The sequence below is a fragment of the Trichosurus vulpecula genome, chromosome 7 (genome assembly GCF_011100635.1).
Source record: "Trichosurus vulpecula isolate mTriVul1 chromosome 7, mTriVul1.pri, whole genome shotgun sequence".
NCBI classification, from domain to species: Eukaryota; Metazoa; Chordata; class Mammalia; order Diprotodontia; family Phalangeridae; genus Trichosurus; species Trichosurus vulpecula.
In genome coordinates, this window is record NC_050579.1 from 209,284,077 (window position 1) to 209,299,156 (window position 15,080).

Genomic DNA, 15,080 nt, shown 5'->3' on the forward strand with positions numbered 1-15,080 from the left:
AGCCTTTCTGTATCTTCCTTTAAGCCTAACCTTCATTTAACTCTTCTTTAACCTTCCCTCTGTTGATTATCTTCAATTGAACCTACCTTTCTTTGTATCCCCAGCACTTACTACAGTGTGTGGCACATGGCAGGTACTTATTAAATCCTTGTTGACCTAGTATTTACTAAATGACTATTGTGTCTAGGCACTATGCTAGGCTATGAGGATACAAAGACAAAAATCAAATAACCCCTTTCCTCAAGGAGCTTACATTCTATCAGATAAGACAACATGCACACATATCAGTGCATGCAAAATACGTAAACATAAATTCAAGGTAATATACAGAGCAAGAGGGGAAAGACTAGCAGCTCAAACAGGCCTCACATAGGAGAAAGCTCTTGAGTTGAGTGACACCCCAAGCATAGAGGACAGCCATTATAGAAGCACAGAGAAAAGAGATAGAAAGTTACACGTGAGAAGGGAGACAAGCATTTATTAATTCTGTGTGTTAGGCACTGTACTAAGTGTTTTACAAAGTGCTTTTTTATTTGAGAAAACAGCATGTTGATCAGTTTGGCTGGACCAGAGGATGTGACAAGGGGAATAGCATGCCATAAGTGTAGAAGAACAGACTGAAGTCAGAGTGTAAAAGGATTTAAACGCCAAATAGAAGAGTTTCTGTTTGATATAAGGGGCAATCAGTGGAGAATCTCCATTAGGGGAGTGCTTTAGGATTGGTCTTGTGCTTTATGAATATTTGGCAGAAGTGTCAGGGATAGATTGGAGAGAGGAGACATGTGAGGCAGGAAGAACTTTTACGAGGTTACTTCAATAGCCCAGATGAAAAAGTGATGAGGTTCTGGACTGGCATGGTGGTCATGTGAGTGGAGAGAATGGGGTAGAAGCTAAAGATTTTATAGATATAGAAATTGACAAACTTGGCAACTGATTGAAATGATTGGGTATGGAAAGGATGGTGAGGAAAAATAAAGATCATAACTTTATTTGTTTTACCTGAAAATGTTGCCATAAATATTGGTATGATTATTGTCAGTACAAGGATTAAGGAGAAATTTGTTTAAAATAGACACAGAATGGACATATACCTGCTAGCACCCTATATATAGGTCCTGGGCACTATAGTACCACTGTACCAGAGAAGGCATTTTTGTTACAAAAACACAACAATCCTACATCCCATTTTTTATATTAATTTTTTTGGTGAAGAATTTGGTTATAAAACTCAATTCCAGGGTATAGATTAAACTTCCTGCTTACTTTGATTTTCTTTTAATTCCCACACAAGAAGATTATAGAACCATATCATGGGTTTCTTTTAAGTTAAATACAAGTGACATCTTCAATGATTGTTTGGTGTTTAATGCATCACTTAAAAAAAGACACCTGAAAAATCCTCAGTACAAATCTATAATCCTGTTTCTTCTTTGTTGTTTTATCTGCTAAAATGACATTAAGCTCACATTAGCAAGTACAAATAATCCTACAGAAGGAAAAATATTGATCCAGGATTACATTTCTTCATGAATATCTTATTTAAGGCGCAACAGCAAAGTATAAAATAAGTTTTGGCAAATAGCCTAGTTAAAAAGAAGTATCATGGGTGTTTTTAGGTACTTAATACATTGCTTCTGTGTTATTACATTTCAATGTGTCCTAATCAGATCATTTGGAAAAGCTAATGGAGTCACTGGCAATATGCAACTATGATTTCATAGCATCTTTTCTTATGTAATTTAATCACTCTGAATATACTGATTACTCTTTTACCCATAACCTACCTATAAAATAAGTCTGTACTTCAACTTTGGTATTAAGTCTATTCTGTTCATTAATGGCTCCATTTGGGGGAATGTAATTCCTGCTAGAAAAGAGCCTGAATAAATTAGGTGTAGGAATATGATTAAGTCCTTGGGTTTGTCAATGTATTCTTTGCTTGTCTCTAAAGAGGCTATAAAAGCTCAAAGTTGAGGAAGTTGAGGGTGAGGCAATTAGAATCTTAAAAGCCCACAGTTGGAAGGGACATCCAAATTCATCTTCTCCAATTCATACTTGAGGCATGAACCCCTGACAAAATTTCACTTCTGTTAATGGAGACTCACTAACCCCTGAAAGAGCTCCTTCCATTGTTAGCATGCATTTTGCGCATTGAACTGAAATGTACTTCTCTTTTACTTCCATTCTGAGTCCTAGTTCCATGCTCTACCACTAAAAAGAAGAAAAGTCTTCTCCTCTCTTCCCTTTCCCAAAACTTAATCACTAAGTGCACTTATTTCTTAGCATTCAACCTACCTACATAATTAGTCTGCATCTTAAACTTATTGCCATTTGTCCTCTATGTATCTTATTTGTATATAGTTTGCCTGTTGTCTCCCTTGTTAGATATGAGTTTCTTCAGAAGTTTCTGTCTTTTGCCTTTTGATTTTCTCTGTATCCTCAGCTTTAGTACAGTATCAGGCACTTAGTAGGCACTTAATAAATACTTATTAAAAGACTGACACAACAACTCTTCAAATACTTCAAGTACTAATATACTAAAGCATATTAAAGTGGAAGTATATTAAAATTTTCCTTTTTAGTAAAACTGTTATGGAAATAAATGAATGGTGATAACCAAAACTTTGAACAAAGAATAATTCTAGTCTTTAGAATTACTTTTACTTTACTATTAGCCTTTGAAAAAACCACTGCCTTCCCCACACCTGCAGTGATTGGACTATTGACTCTTTAAAGGCTTCTCTGCTTTCCCATCCCCTAAAGTTATACTGCTCAGGGTGAATGTAAAAAGCAATTGTTTCTGTTTTGGCCAGAAACCCTGAAGGTCTTCCTCTCTCAGATTGTTTTTTTTCCTTATTGTTTTTGTTTTTTGACTAGGTAAAAGAGGCCATTTTCTGCCTAGTTTCTTACCGAGCTTTAATTGCTGAATGAGGGTTGCCTCAGTTAAACTGAGACCTGTTAAAGACCTTTGCTGAAAAAGGCCAAGGTCTTCCACTGCATCCAGGGCCACCTCCAGTTGTCCTGATCTATATCTTGCCACTGGACCCAGATGGCTCTGGAGGAGAAAGTAAGGCTGGTAACTTTGCACAACCCTCCTTCCCTTTAATCCAATTCACTTGCATATCATGACATCACCTCCCTGAAGTCTACAACAAAGGACAACAACTGCTCTGACCCATTCTGCTTCATTAAAAAAGGTTAACTTACTGATTTCTGGGACAGTTTCCTTTTGTTTATTCAAGACAAGACTGTAGGGCAGTGATTAAGGAAGATACAGAGAAAAAATTTTAGAATATTAACCCTCAACACTATTTAACATATTATAAACTTTTCTTTGTTCAAGATTCCTGTTAGCTTAAATTGTCTTGCAGTGGGGAGACTTGTTGGAGGAGGTCATTGGGAACTATGTCTGGACATCTCTCTACAAACTGGAAATGCTTAGTTAGAGAATAAGATAAACTTAAATTGTTTCTGGCAGATATGCCTAAAAGACTGGGTAGAGTATTAAAAATTTTTCTTTAACAATATTACAACCTCCTAGTCTTCTCTTCCTATAACCAAGGACATTGATTAACATTCAACCTACCTATATAATTAGTCTGCATCTTAAATTTATTCCTGTTTATCCTCTATATATCTTGTTTGTACATAGTTTGCCTGTTGTCTCCCTAGTTAGATATGAGCTTCCTTCACAATATAAGGATGTCATCCTCTGAAAAGGTTCCATTTAAAATTCTAAAATCTAGTCACAGAACTGAATACACAATTACAGATACGGTCTGACCACAGCAGAGTTTGTGTAAAAAGTGCTTTGTAATTGTGCTCATATGGTTCCTGGGTTTGTCTTGGCAGGTCGACTCTCAAGTATTTTATATTGTCTGTAGTTATTTTAAAAGGAATTTCTTTTTCTGTCTCTTCCTGCTGGGTTTTGTTGGTAGGGTATAGAAATTATTTCTGTGAGTTTATTTTATATCCTGCAACTTTTCTAAAGTTGTTATTCCAACTAGTTTTTTAGTTGATTCTAGGGTTCTCTATAAGTATGCAACCATGTTATCTGCAAAAAGTGATAGTTTTGTTTCCTCACTTCCTATTCTTATTTCTTCAATTTCTTCTTCTTCTTTCGGTCTTATTGCTGTAGATAGCATTTCTAGTACTATATTAAATAATAGTGGTGATAATGGGCTTCACTTCTGATCTTATTGGGCAGGCTTCTAGTTTATCTCTGTTACTGATAACACACACTCTTAGTTTTAGATAAATACTACTTATCATTTTAAGAAAAGCTCCATTTATTCCTATGCTTTCCAGTGGTTTTAATATGAATGTGTGTTGTATTTTGTCAAAAGCTTTTTCTGAATCTCTTAATATAAACATATGATTTTTGTTGTTTTTGTTACTGATATAGTCAATTGTGTTTATAGCTTTCCTATATAAAAGGCAGAGTTTAGTGGGATTATTGCCTCCCTTGTTCTAGGGTATTCTGCTGATACTATAGTAGCTTAATATTTCATTCCTTTTGTATTCTTGGTAGAACTGTGAATTGTTCTGGCCATTTTGGAAAATGATTTAGAATTATATGAGAATACTGACTAAGATGTCCATATGCTTTGATCGAGAGATCCCACTATTAGGCATATACCCCAAGGAGGTAAATGCATAAAAGTACCATATGCACCAAAATATTTTTGTAGTAGAAAACTACTGGAAACCAAATAGCTGTCTATCAATTAGGACATGACTAAACAAATTGTTGCACATCAATGTAATAAGAGATTGGTATATTATAAGAAGCTAAAAATATGATGAATACAGAGATACATGGGAAAATTTGCATGATGCCAAGTCAAGAAAGCAGAATCAGGAAAGAAATATACATAATTACTACAACAATGTAAATAGAAAAAACAGCAATAACAAAAATACATGAAACTGGGATAGAATAAAATAATAATGATCAATAATGGACCCCAAAGAACAGATGTGAGAATGCACATCTTTGTAGCAGTGGAGGCCTATAGGTATGGAATATTACATGTAGCTTTACGGAACTTCATTTTCCTTTTTTCTTTTCTTTTGTCTTTGTTATAAGGGATCATTCTCTAGGAAGGGAGGATTGAAGGATATACTGGGTAATGTAGATGATATAAAAACAAAAGTCAAGTCCACAAGAATTTACTAAGTATTTATTTCCCAATCACCATGCTTGGAACTGGGAATATAAATACAAGCACAGATACCAATCACTTAAAAAAGAAGATCATGTTAGTCTTGTTTGCTTAATTGTACTTCTTTCTTACAAGAGGGGATTCTACCAGGACTTTAGAAAAACAGTAGTATCTCTGAGAAAAGATAATGATGTAAAAAAAGAAAATCAATTAAACATTAAAAGCAAAAGGCATCAGAAAAACATATTATTATGGTTGTTTCTTAAAGATTGTATTAGTTTTGGAGACAAGCATTTCTCATAGCTGTTTGTGATCCACAAAAATTCTGTCTTTTTCACTTATGCTCTAGCCATGTTAGCCCTTATCCTCTAATTATACAGTTGATTATTTTAATGATAAGTTTAGGATTTTTACAAGGCCTGATTAACTGTTACAGCCTGTTGAGATTTTTTTGGATACAGATTTGATCATTTTTAAGACTTGCTTATTTATATTTTCCATCCAGATGATCCTACTGCTACCCTTGCCCTACCCTCCAAACTAGCCAAGACTCTAGGCATGGAAGGAGCTGAACCACTCACCTCTCCACCCCATAGTTTTCTCTTCACCCCAGCCATTTTAATTGCTTTCCCATTCTATTCAATACCTTCTCCCCACTATTCTAAGGTATTTTTGGTAGATGTAAAAAATCATTGATTCTAGATACATAGAACAATGTTGAATTAATCCAATTTTTTTTTGTTACACAAACATGATGTACTTTAAATGTAAGAGACATTGATTGGTTGTGGAGAGAAACCTCTTCTAATTTGAGCATTAAAAATAGGGTTCCAATTTCTCTGGAACTTATGGAGTCTACTAATTCTATATTTACACACTGGGAAACATAGAGGTTATTTCCACATATACACAGTTCACCTCCCTCCCAAACACATTTCTCCTTGGAAATACATTACAGCTTCAAGAATGTAGCTGGTTGATAGAAGGAATAACAACCAGCTGTGGGTTAATCAAATATTTAATATATGCCAGAAGAGCCCTCTAAGCAGGGAGGTGACAAAGTCATCTGTAGGAATCTCAGAGACACTGAGTCTCCAGAGGTTTCTTTGACACCTGGTGAAAAAAGGAAAAGTGGACAAAAGATGTTGAAAAGTATGGGATGAACACAACATTGAGGCCACCCAATATCTTTTACTAGTACCACTGCAGGAAAATCAACCTTGTATCCCAGTCAATAGAGATCAAGGTACTACTTTTTGCTTAGACATTAGGATAGAGGATTATGAGAAAGGCTGGGCAACTAGGAACATGGAACACACAGCAGTCCTGAAAACTGAAGGACATGGGTCAAGAATTGGATTGTCTGAACAGAAATGGGATTGGTAAATATGATGGTCAGTTTTAGTATTTCTGGGTCAAGTTCATTCCTCATCACGTGAAGTGATAAAAGAACAGAATAAAATGAAATACTCTATTCATTATACTGTGAGAGTATGTATAAATTTAAAAATGTACTTTATATAAGCAGCATTTCTTGAGCGATGATACTTTTTTCTTCAAACCTTCTTTGAATAGTAGACAACTGTTTATGAGGTAAGTTGTACTAGAAATTCTTTTCATGTATGGGTTGAAGTAAATGGACATCGAAATTCTCAAATTCTGTGATTCTGTGAATAGGTCTGTAAGTCATAAACAGCGTGTTACTCCAGGGTGTGTATGGGATCTCAGACACTATGTTTGGCACTGAATAGTCTGAGACTGTAGGCAAAGGACTGCCTTGTCTTAGATGCCTTACCTAGCCCTAAGAAGATTAGGACTTCAAGTATCATATTTGGCAACAAAAAGTCTCAATACTGGGCCTAAAATGCATGCTCTATATAAAAGTTTTCTTCCAAGTGTACATTCTCCCACACTGTTTTGGGATGTAGCTTTAGTCATGTGTGAGTTTGGCCTGATCCATGGAACTTTGGCCTAAATAAAAGGGTCATATCCAATTCCAGCTCCTCAGTGTTTGGAGAGCAAGTGGTTTGTACTTTATGCTTCCCTAATCCCTGCCTCTGCTCATATAGAAACAGAAATTTTTACCAAAAAATACTTTTTATTGATATCTTTTGTTTTTATATCACCTAACTTGCCCCCTCTGAACAGAAATAAACTAGCAATGCATAGGGCCCAGTTTTCACAGAGTATTTTTCAAAAACTCATATAAGGACCATAAAAATTCCCGAATGCATCAGTTATCCCTTTGACAATAATTATGTCCCTTAAAAAGTCTGAGTCTATTTAAGCATTATCAACCTATGGCATATCATAAAGGTAGTGTGCCATTATTTCAGTCAATGGCAATGCTAGACCTTATGTAAAGCTTGGTCAAATATATTATAGCATTATTTTCTGGCAAACCACAGCTATAGGTACTATATTATGTTCATACTTATGGGATGGTGATGCTGATAAATTATATAAAGATACCAGCCTGGTCATAAATGGTAATTGCTTTTTGCTTTTCCAAGTAGCATCCATTTAAAGCATAAAAACAATAAATTTTTCCAAACGTAGATTTTTGGCTGCATGGTTTTGATACAGAATATACATTGGTACTGTATTCTTTCCTGGGGGTCCAGTGGCCATGGCACTGCAGTGGGAAAGAAGTAAGCTGCTCTGAATAAGTATGTAGTATGACTGCAAGCCCCAACATTCGTTACTATTAAACTGAAGCCCTGGTGTCACTCACTCAGTAAGAACTTCAGAGTTTTTGTTTTTTTTTTCAGGTCACTTACAGCTAACATCTCCTTGCATGGTTGTAAGCCAAGAACCACTGTTTCTGGGTTATGATTGTTCTTCTAGCAGCTGTTGTTAATGGTACATCAACTGCCATGTCATTTGTGGACAGCTGCAAAATAAATCTTTCCTAGTTCTCTGGGTCCCAAATTCTTAGTCTATGCATTTGCTTGCCTAATTTGTTAGGCAGTCATAGAATGTTAGACCCAAAAAGGACCTTAAAGATCTTCCAGTACCCTCAATCATTTTGCAGATGAGGAAACTGAGGCCCAGATAAAGCCTATATCCTGCCCCAGATCTATTTCTCATTTGTTAATGGACATCTTGTTTCTAATGGCCTAAGGTCAAAAGCTAGTCCCAGGGTGCAAAGTCAGCACTAGTCCTCAGGCCAGCATTTTCCCCATTACACCATGCTGAAGCTAAGGGTTCTACCCCTCATGATAATTTGATAAGGATTTTTTCCCCCAGACTTTCCTGATAGGAAGAATTACCATAACCTAAATTATTCAGGCAATAGCACAGAAAGACTCTTTAGAAAATCAACACATGAACAAATAAACCTTGAAAGTATACTATGGAAAGGAAGCTCTTCTACATGCCTAGGAGACAGTGTACACATGTTAAGAAAGCATAACACATAAATATAATTTGATAATCATTCTTGTCTATCTCCTCGCAAAGGTACAGGAAGATTCTGTTTTGAACATCTGGATCTCCTTTCAAAACAGCTTACTGTAGTAAATAGAAAAGCTTATAAGAAAAGCTTCATGAGCAGCAAATGCAGTGGGGAGAAATTTAACAGTACTCACTAAGTTTAATAACTGCTTTCACTTGCCATAAGGACAAATCACTGTTTTAATTTTTCCTCTTAAAATAACGACATCATCCCCAATGGATAGGATATGATCAAGATGTTTTCAAAGGAATAAATGCAAACAAAGAGAAACCATATGGAAAAACATTTCAAATAACTATTAAGAAAAATACAAAATAAACCATCAAGTGAGTAAAAATGATAGATTGTGGAAACAGTCAATGATAGAGAGCGTGAAGGGGAAGGCAGATGCACAGATACATTATTGGTAGAGCTGTGAATTGGTTCAACTCACTCTGGAAAACACTGTCCAGAGCTCCCCATGCTAGGCACATACCCCAAGGAAGTGAAAGACAGAAACCGCACTATGCATAATGATGTTTTTTTGATGTTAGCAGAAAACTGGAAACTGCCCATTGATTGAGGAATAGCAGAAGTAATATAGGAATGTAATGGGAAATAATTTTTCTACTGTAACTGTAAGCAATGAGGACACAAGGAATTCAGAAAAACATGGAAAGAGTTTCATAAATTGATGTAGAGCAAGGTAACTAGAACCAGGAGAAAAATAAATATGACTAGGTCAAATGTAAGCCTCATGAGTCAGGAACTATTTTTTTTCTGTCTTTATGTATCTCAGCACCTAGCATTATCCTTTACACATAAGGGATACTTAATAAATGCAACTTGATTTATTACAATGATGCAAATAAAAGCAATAGATGAATTGAAAATAAAAACAAGAACCAATAGTGAATCGAGAGGTCGGATGGCTACGAATGCTGAATATGGCAGAAGGCATCCAATTGCTATACTGGATCAGTTTTACTTTGCTATATTTTAATTTTTTTGCTACCAGGAAGGGTTCTGGAAATGGAGAGAGTGTAGATAGGAAAAATGATTATGCTGTAAAAAAATTGAAGATATTTTTAAAAATTAGAGCATAATTATTTTCAGGAAACCACTTTCCAGGAATGCTAGAGAGATACCAATAATGATAAAATTATGTTCTATACATGTTAAAATGCATGTCTTGCTGGAAATATGCTTGAGATAAAGAGAACTTGGATGGATTATCATCCATAAAAAGAAAGTCTGATTTTTTTTAAAATAGTCTTTAAAAGGCAGAATATTTGTATATAATACACAACAGATGCTACATTTATACATATTTTATGAAGGCTCAGGAAAATCATGTTTTTCTCCAAAATTAAAAGAATTAAGTCAGTAACTGAAAATAAGTTCACATATTTAGAAATAGTGAAATGTCATAAATTGTATGGATATGCAAGGAGTATGTTTGTAGTACGTTTCATATATGTAAAACATGTTCATTTGTTAAAAGGTTCCTATCTCTTTCTGTTGCAGAAGCATACTGAGCATAGTAGATAGAATATTGATGGATGTTAGTTAGTTAATCAGTCAGTCAACAAGCATTACTAAATGCTTACTGTGCACCAAGCACTGTGCTAAGTACTATAAGTCAGAGCTGGAAGCAGGAAGCCACGGGTTCAAATGTCACCTCTGACACTACCTGTGTAACGCAGGTTAGACAAAACACTTAACTTTAACCAGGCAATATCCTATGGTTTATGAAGTCAGAAATGGGTTGCATTGATAGTGGAAATTCTCTGAATAGGAGTGCTCTAAGAAATCATATTTTTGTCACTTATTTTTATTTACCTACCTTAGGATAGTGAGATAGCACTGCTTAGATTCAAAGGATCATTTAAAGACAATTAAGGGACAACTGTGCCAACACTCAGGAAGTATGTTAGCACTGATCTAAATATCAAGTTCCTGCTGACTTGTAGCAAGTCAAAATGGACAAAAGAATGACTCCACTAGGAGATACATGTTGGGACAACCAGGGTTTTGAAAATTTAGCAGAAATCAGTAGGACTAGGTCTTACTTGAGGAAGGGTTTATTTATTCTGCTTACAAGTTAGAATCATTGGTCTTCATTGTTTTGATGACTCAAAACACGTTTCAAATAGCAGTAGAGATATTTCTAATTAATCTATATTCTCAAGCCATTGTCATCAGTTGTATGAACTGATTTGTACAGCTCACAGAAGCCCTAGAAACACTGCTGCAAGTGAACCAGCCAGTGGTGTGCTAATGTTTTCATTCTGAATGACATTACTATGGCAAAGGTTCATCATGGATGCCTGCTAATGAAAGGATAATTGAATTTTGTCACCCTAGCAGAAGGTCAGAGATAATGGCTTCCTTCTTTTCTCCTCTGGCCCCTCCCCCAGATCCTCAAGCATTTGGTCCTGCACTTCCTCTAGGGACTGACCCTTTTTCTGTTCTTCTGTTTTAGCAAAATGAGAGAAGAACTGGATGTAAATTCAGATGGAAGTTGATGTGGAACTTAAGTGGGGAGATTTATCTCTTCCTCTACTTTATTGTATACTCCTATTCCCAGTTCCTTTTAAATACTAATAATAGCTGACATTACAGAGTTTGCAGAGTGCTTTATATACAACTGATAAGATCCTCACAGGAACCCTATGAGATAAATCTTAGTATGGTACAGGAGAAAGAAGCCTGGATTTTAAATCAGAGAACCTAGTTTCAAGTCCCAGCTCTGTTACTGTCATACATTGGGCAAATCTCTTAAACTCGCTGGGGCCTGTTTCCTCACCTGTAAAATAAGGAAGCTGAAGCATGGTGGTGGAGGCCTGTAATCCCTCCTAATGAGAAAAGCATGATTTTCCTGAGCTTCCATGGAATATGAATGAATGAATTGCAGTAAATAAATCTGGCACTGGCATAGGGATGATGCTTTAGGAAATAGAAGGCAACAGAATAAGAAAGAGAGAGCTGACACCGGTAAGAAACAGAATTGGTCAAAGCTTCTGTACAAATCAGTAATGCGAGTAGTGATGACCTATTATGATCACTTTACAGGTTCAGAACATTAAGTGTTGAAGAAGGATTTGAACCCAGGTCTGTCCTGACTCAAAGTCCAGTATTCTTATCACTACAATCCATAGTCTCTTTAGGTTTCTCTTTCTATATATGGCCTACCTATTATAGGATCACTGGGAGAATGGGGGGCAGGGGAGGGAGGTAGTGACAGCTCCTTAGTTCACAGCACACTAGCAACACTTTAAGGGTGAATGTGAGCGCCATGTGGTATTGTAGAAAAATCACAAGACTGGGTGTCAGAGATTCACGTCTTATTTCAGATGCTACTTATATTGACCAAGTGCAAGTTACTTTGCCTCTTTAAAACTCAGTTTTTTTTCCTGTGAAATGGAGTTAGCTGTACTGCTTTCCTTTCTCTGAGGCTAGGAATCTTAACCGTTTTGGTATCACAGATCCCTCTGGACTTCTTATAAGAAAAAAGAATTTTAAATAACTGAAGGAAATGCTAAATTTCAGTTAGAACTTTGTTAAAGGAAGGATTTAATTTTTTTCCTGTCTAAGTTCATGGACCCCTGAGATCTATCAATGAATCTCTTCAGGTCCATGGATCTTAGTTCTATGGGTTTTAGTGAAGCAACTGACTTATCAACCTTGTAATGAATTATTTTTTCAAAAAAGTGAGTTGTTGGTATTATTCCAGTAACCTTAAAAGCTTACTATAAAAATAACATTATTGTGTTCTGTTGAGATAGAAGGTCACATTTTGAGAGAAATGGTAGAAGTATTAATTCCATAAAATTAAAGCCACTAAATCTCAGTGTAAAATCAGACTAGAGAAACAGCAGCAATTTAAGCTTGCTTTGGAAAATCTAGAATGCCAAATTTTCGGTTGCTTTAACCTCTAAGATAATCCATCCCTAGAAAGATTTATTTCATTTATCTGGCCCTTACTGGAACCAAGTATCCTGGTATCCTCCTGAAAAATAAGAAAAGGTGTGTGTTTTAAAGGGGCTTGAATCAATTCCTTCCCCCACCCCAAATGACGAATGAATGGCTGAGTTAGATGAATAGGCAATAAACCATTAGGATAATTCAATAGGAGATACTGAAATAGTGCCTAGAACTATGAGAACAATAGGAGTACAGCTTCTTCGAGTTAGAAAGGACCGAATAGTTCATCTAGTCTGACCACTCTCTTTTTATAGTTGAGGGAATGGAGACCCAGAGGCTGAAAAAACTTAGCAAGGTACAAGTGAAAAGAACATTAGAACTGGAATGGGAATGCTTATTAGCAATAAGACCAGGATTGAGATAGCTCACCTCTCTGTGCCTGTTTCCTTACCTGTAACATAAGGGTAAAGTGCTTGTTCCACCGACTTCACAGGGTTATAAGGAAAGAACTTTTGTGAGCTTTAAAACGTTACATAAATATGTAATTAGTATTAATACTAATAATTAATGTCAGAGATGAGACAAGAACTCAGATCTCCTGACTTCTAATTTAGTTGTATTCTGTTATGCTGTGCTACTTCCCAGAAGGAAAAACGTCTTGTTCAATTATAGTAGGCATAGGCGAATCATATATTAACAAATTCCTAATTCCTTACTCAAGCTAGCTTTAATATGAAACTCAGTCTGCAGCTTGTCTCCCTAGTAAGCAGTTACACGTGAGAGTCCAGAGCTTTACTGAGTTAGATTCTCAGTTTTCCAACGCATGGGGTACTGACCCCAATCAAAGAGTACAGCATTTCAGGTTGAATATAAATGACAAATGGTGGAAATTCAGCCTGCTTTAGCATTGTGGCTTTTGTGTGTAATGACTACAAATCCTATTCAAGAGGCATTTGTTTGTTCAGAAAGAACAGTTCAGCCCAGAGAGACTTTTCTTTTCCTTATTTGTTAATGGATTTTTTGTCAGTCAGAAATTAAGTCCATGACATTTATTGAGTGTTCACAGTGTGTGGAGAACTTTGTACTAGGTGGAGCTATGTGTGGTAGATAAGACACAATCCCCACCCCCAAGAAGCTGCAGAAAACATCATTAAACAAACATGCAAATACATATACTAAGCATAACATAATAAAAGCTGCAGTGAAATATGAAAGGTGTCTACCAGAGTGGCTAAATTTAGGGGAGAATTAAGAACGTGTAAGTTTCAATTTTATGTTCATTTCTTGATAAAAGCATGAAAATTCCATATGCCTAACATTCTTCATCTTTCTTCTTTCCTTCCTTTCTCCTTCTCTCCCTCCTTCTATATAGGAGGCCACATAATGGAAAAAAGAGTGTAGTGGCTAGAATGATGGGCTTAGAATCAGGAAGACTTGAATTCACATCCAGCCTTTGTCTCACTTAGTTGTGTCCCCCTCAGTAAGTCACCTCAGCTTCTTCTACCTCAATTTCTTCATCTGCATATGGGGATAATAATAGCATTTACCTTCCAGGGTTGGAGTGATTATAAAATGAGGTAATTTTTGTAAAGTATTTTGCAAATCTCAAAGTGCTACATAAATGCAAGAAAAAGAGAAAGATGGAGTTTGGTTAAGGGAAGAACTTCCAAGAGTTTCAAATTTATGTAAGGCACAATATGAGATCAAGACAGAGAAAAAGCCATCTAATTGTCTTAAAATAATATAGCTCCTACTTGGCTCCTATCCCAATAGAATGCTATGGGAATTATGGTAATATCTTATCTGTGTTTGAATTATTCAAAGACCAAAAACTAGATTAGGAAAACACAATGCTGCTGTTGTAGAGGTGGGCCTCTGAAGAATGGATTATTTTAAAACTTAAGAGTCAGCATCAGTACCATGAGTAAAAAGCTGGACTAAAATAATAGCATTTAGTTGTTTTGGACTTTATAAAGGAATACCTGATATCATTAAAAATAAAGAGAAATGATGATGTCGGCAGCCCTGATTGGTCCTCTTATGCCATATCCAGGCAAAATTGGAATTTAATAAAGATATTTGAAAGAGTGGATTTCCAGACTGTAATCAAGTACAGTGGCTACTGGAAAGAAAATGAGCACCCACTCAAAAAGAAAGGAGCATGTTTTACAAAATCTAATTTGGAGCAAGATTATGGAATAATTAATAATTGAATAGGAAATGAGGACAATGGTTTCAAAATAGGAAATATTTTTTTGCTGTGAATGAGAACAGAGGTCGTGCTATTGTGTAAGTGATAGAAGATGGAAATTCAGAAAGTAGAATACAGAGAAGAATGGTATAGATCAGAAGTGTCAATATTGTGACCAGCAGGCAACATGCTCCACCAAACTCTTGTGTACCGACTGAACTAGATTTAAAGGTAATCGGGAAATGTTTAATAAAATACATAAAAAATACAATGCAACAGAGATAATGTTAGTTTGTGGTTTTCTGAGTCAGTATGTAGCCCACAGAGATTCTTCTGTATTTGAGTTTAGATGAACAAGTGA

General features: G+C 35.8%; 1 protein-coding gene across 1 annotated transcript in view; it reads right to left on the minus strand.

The window, feature by feature from the left end:
* LOC118856961 (adhesion G protein-coupled receptor B3) overlaps positions 1-15,080 on the minus strand; it is a 187,242-nt gene that overhangs the window by 88,880 nt on the left and 83,282 nt on the right. The gene's annotated exons all lie outside the window — the stretch shown is intronic.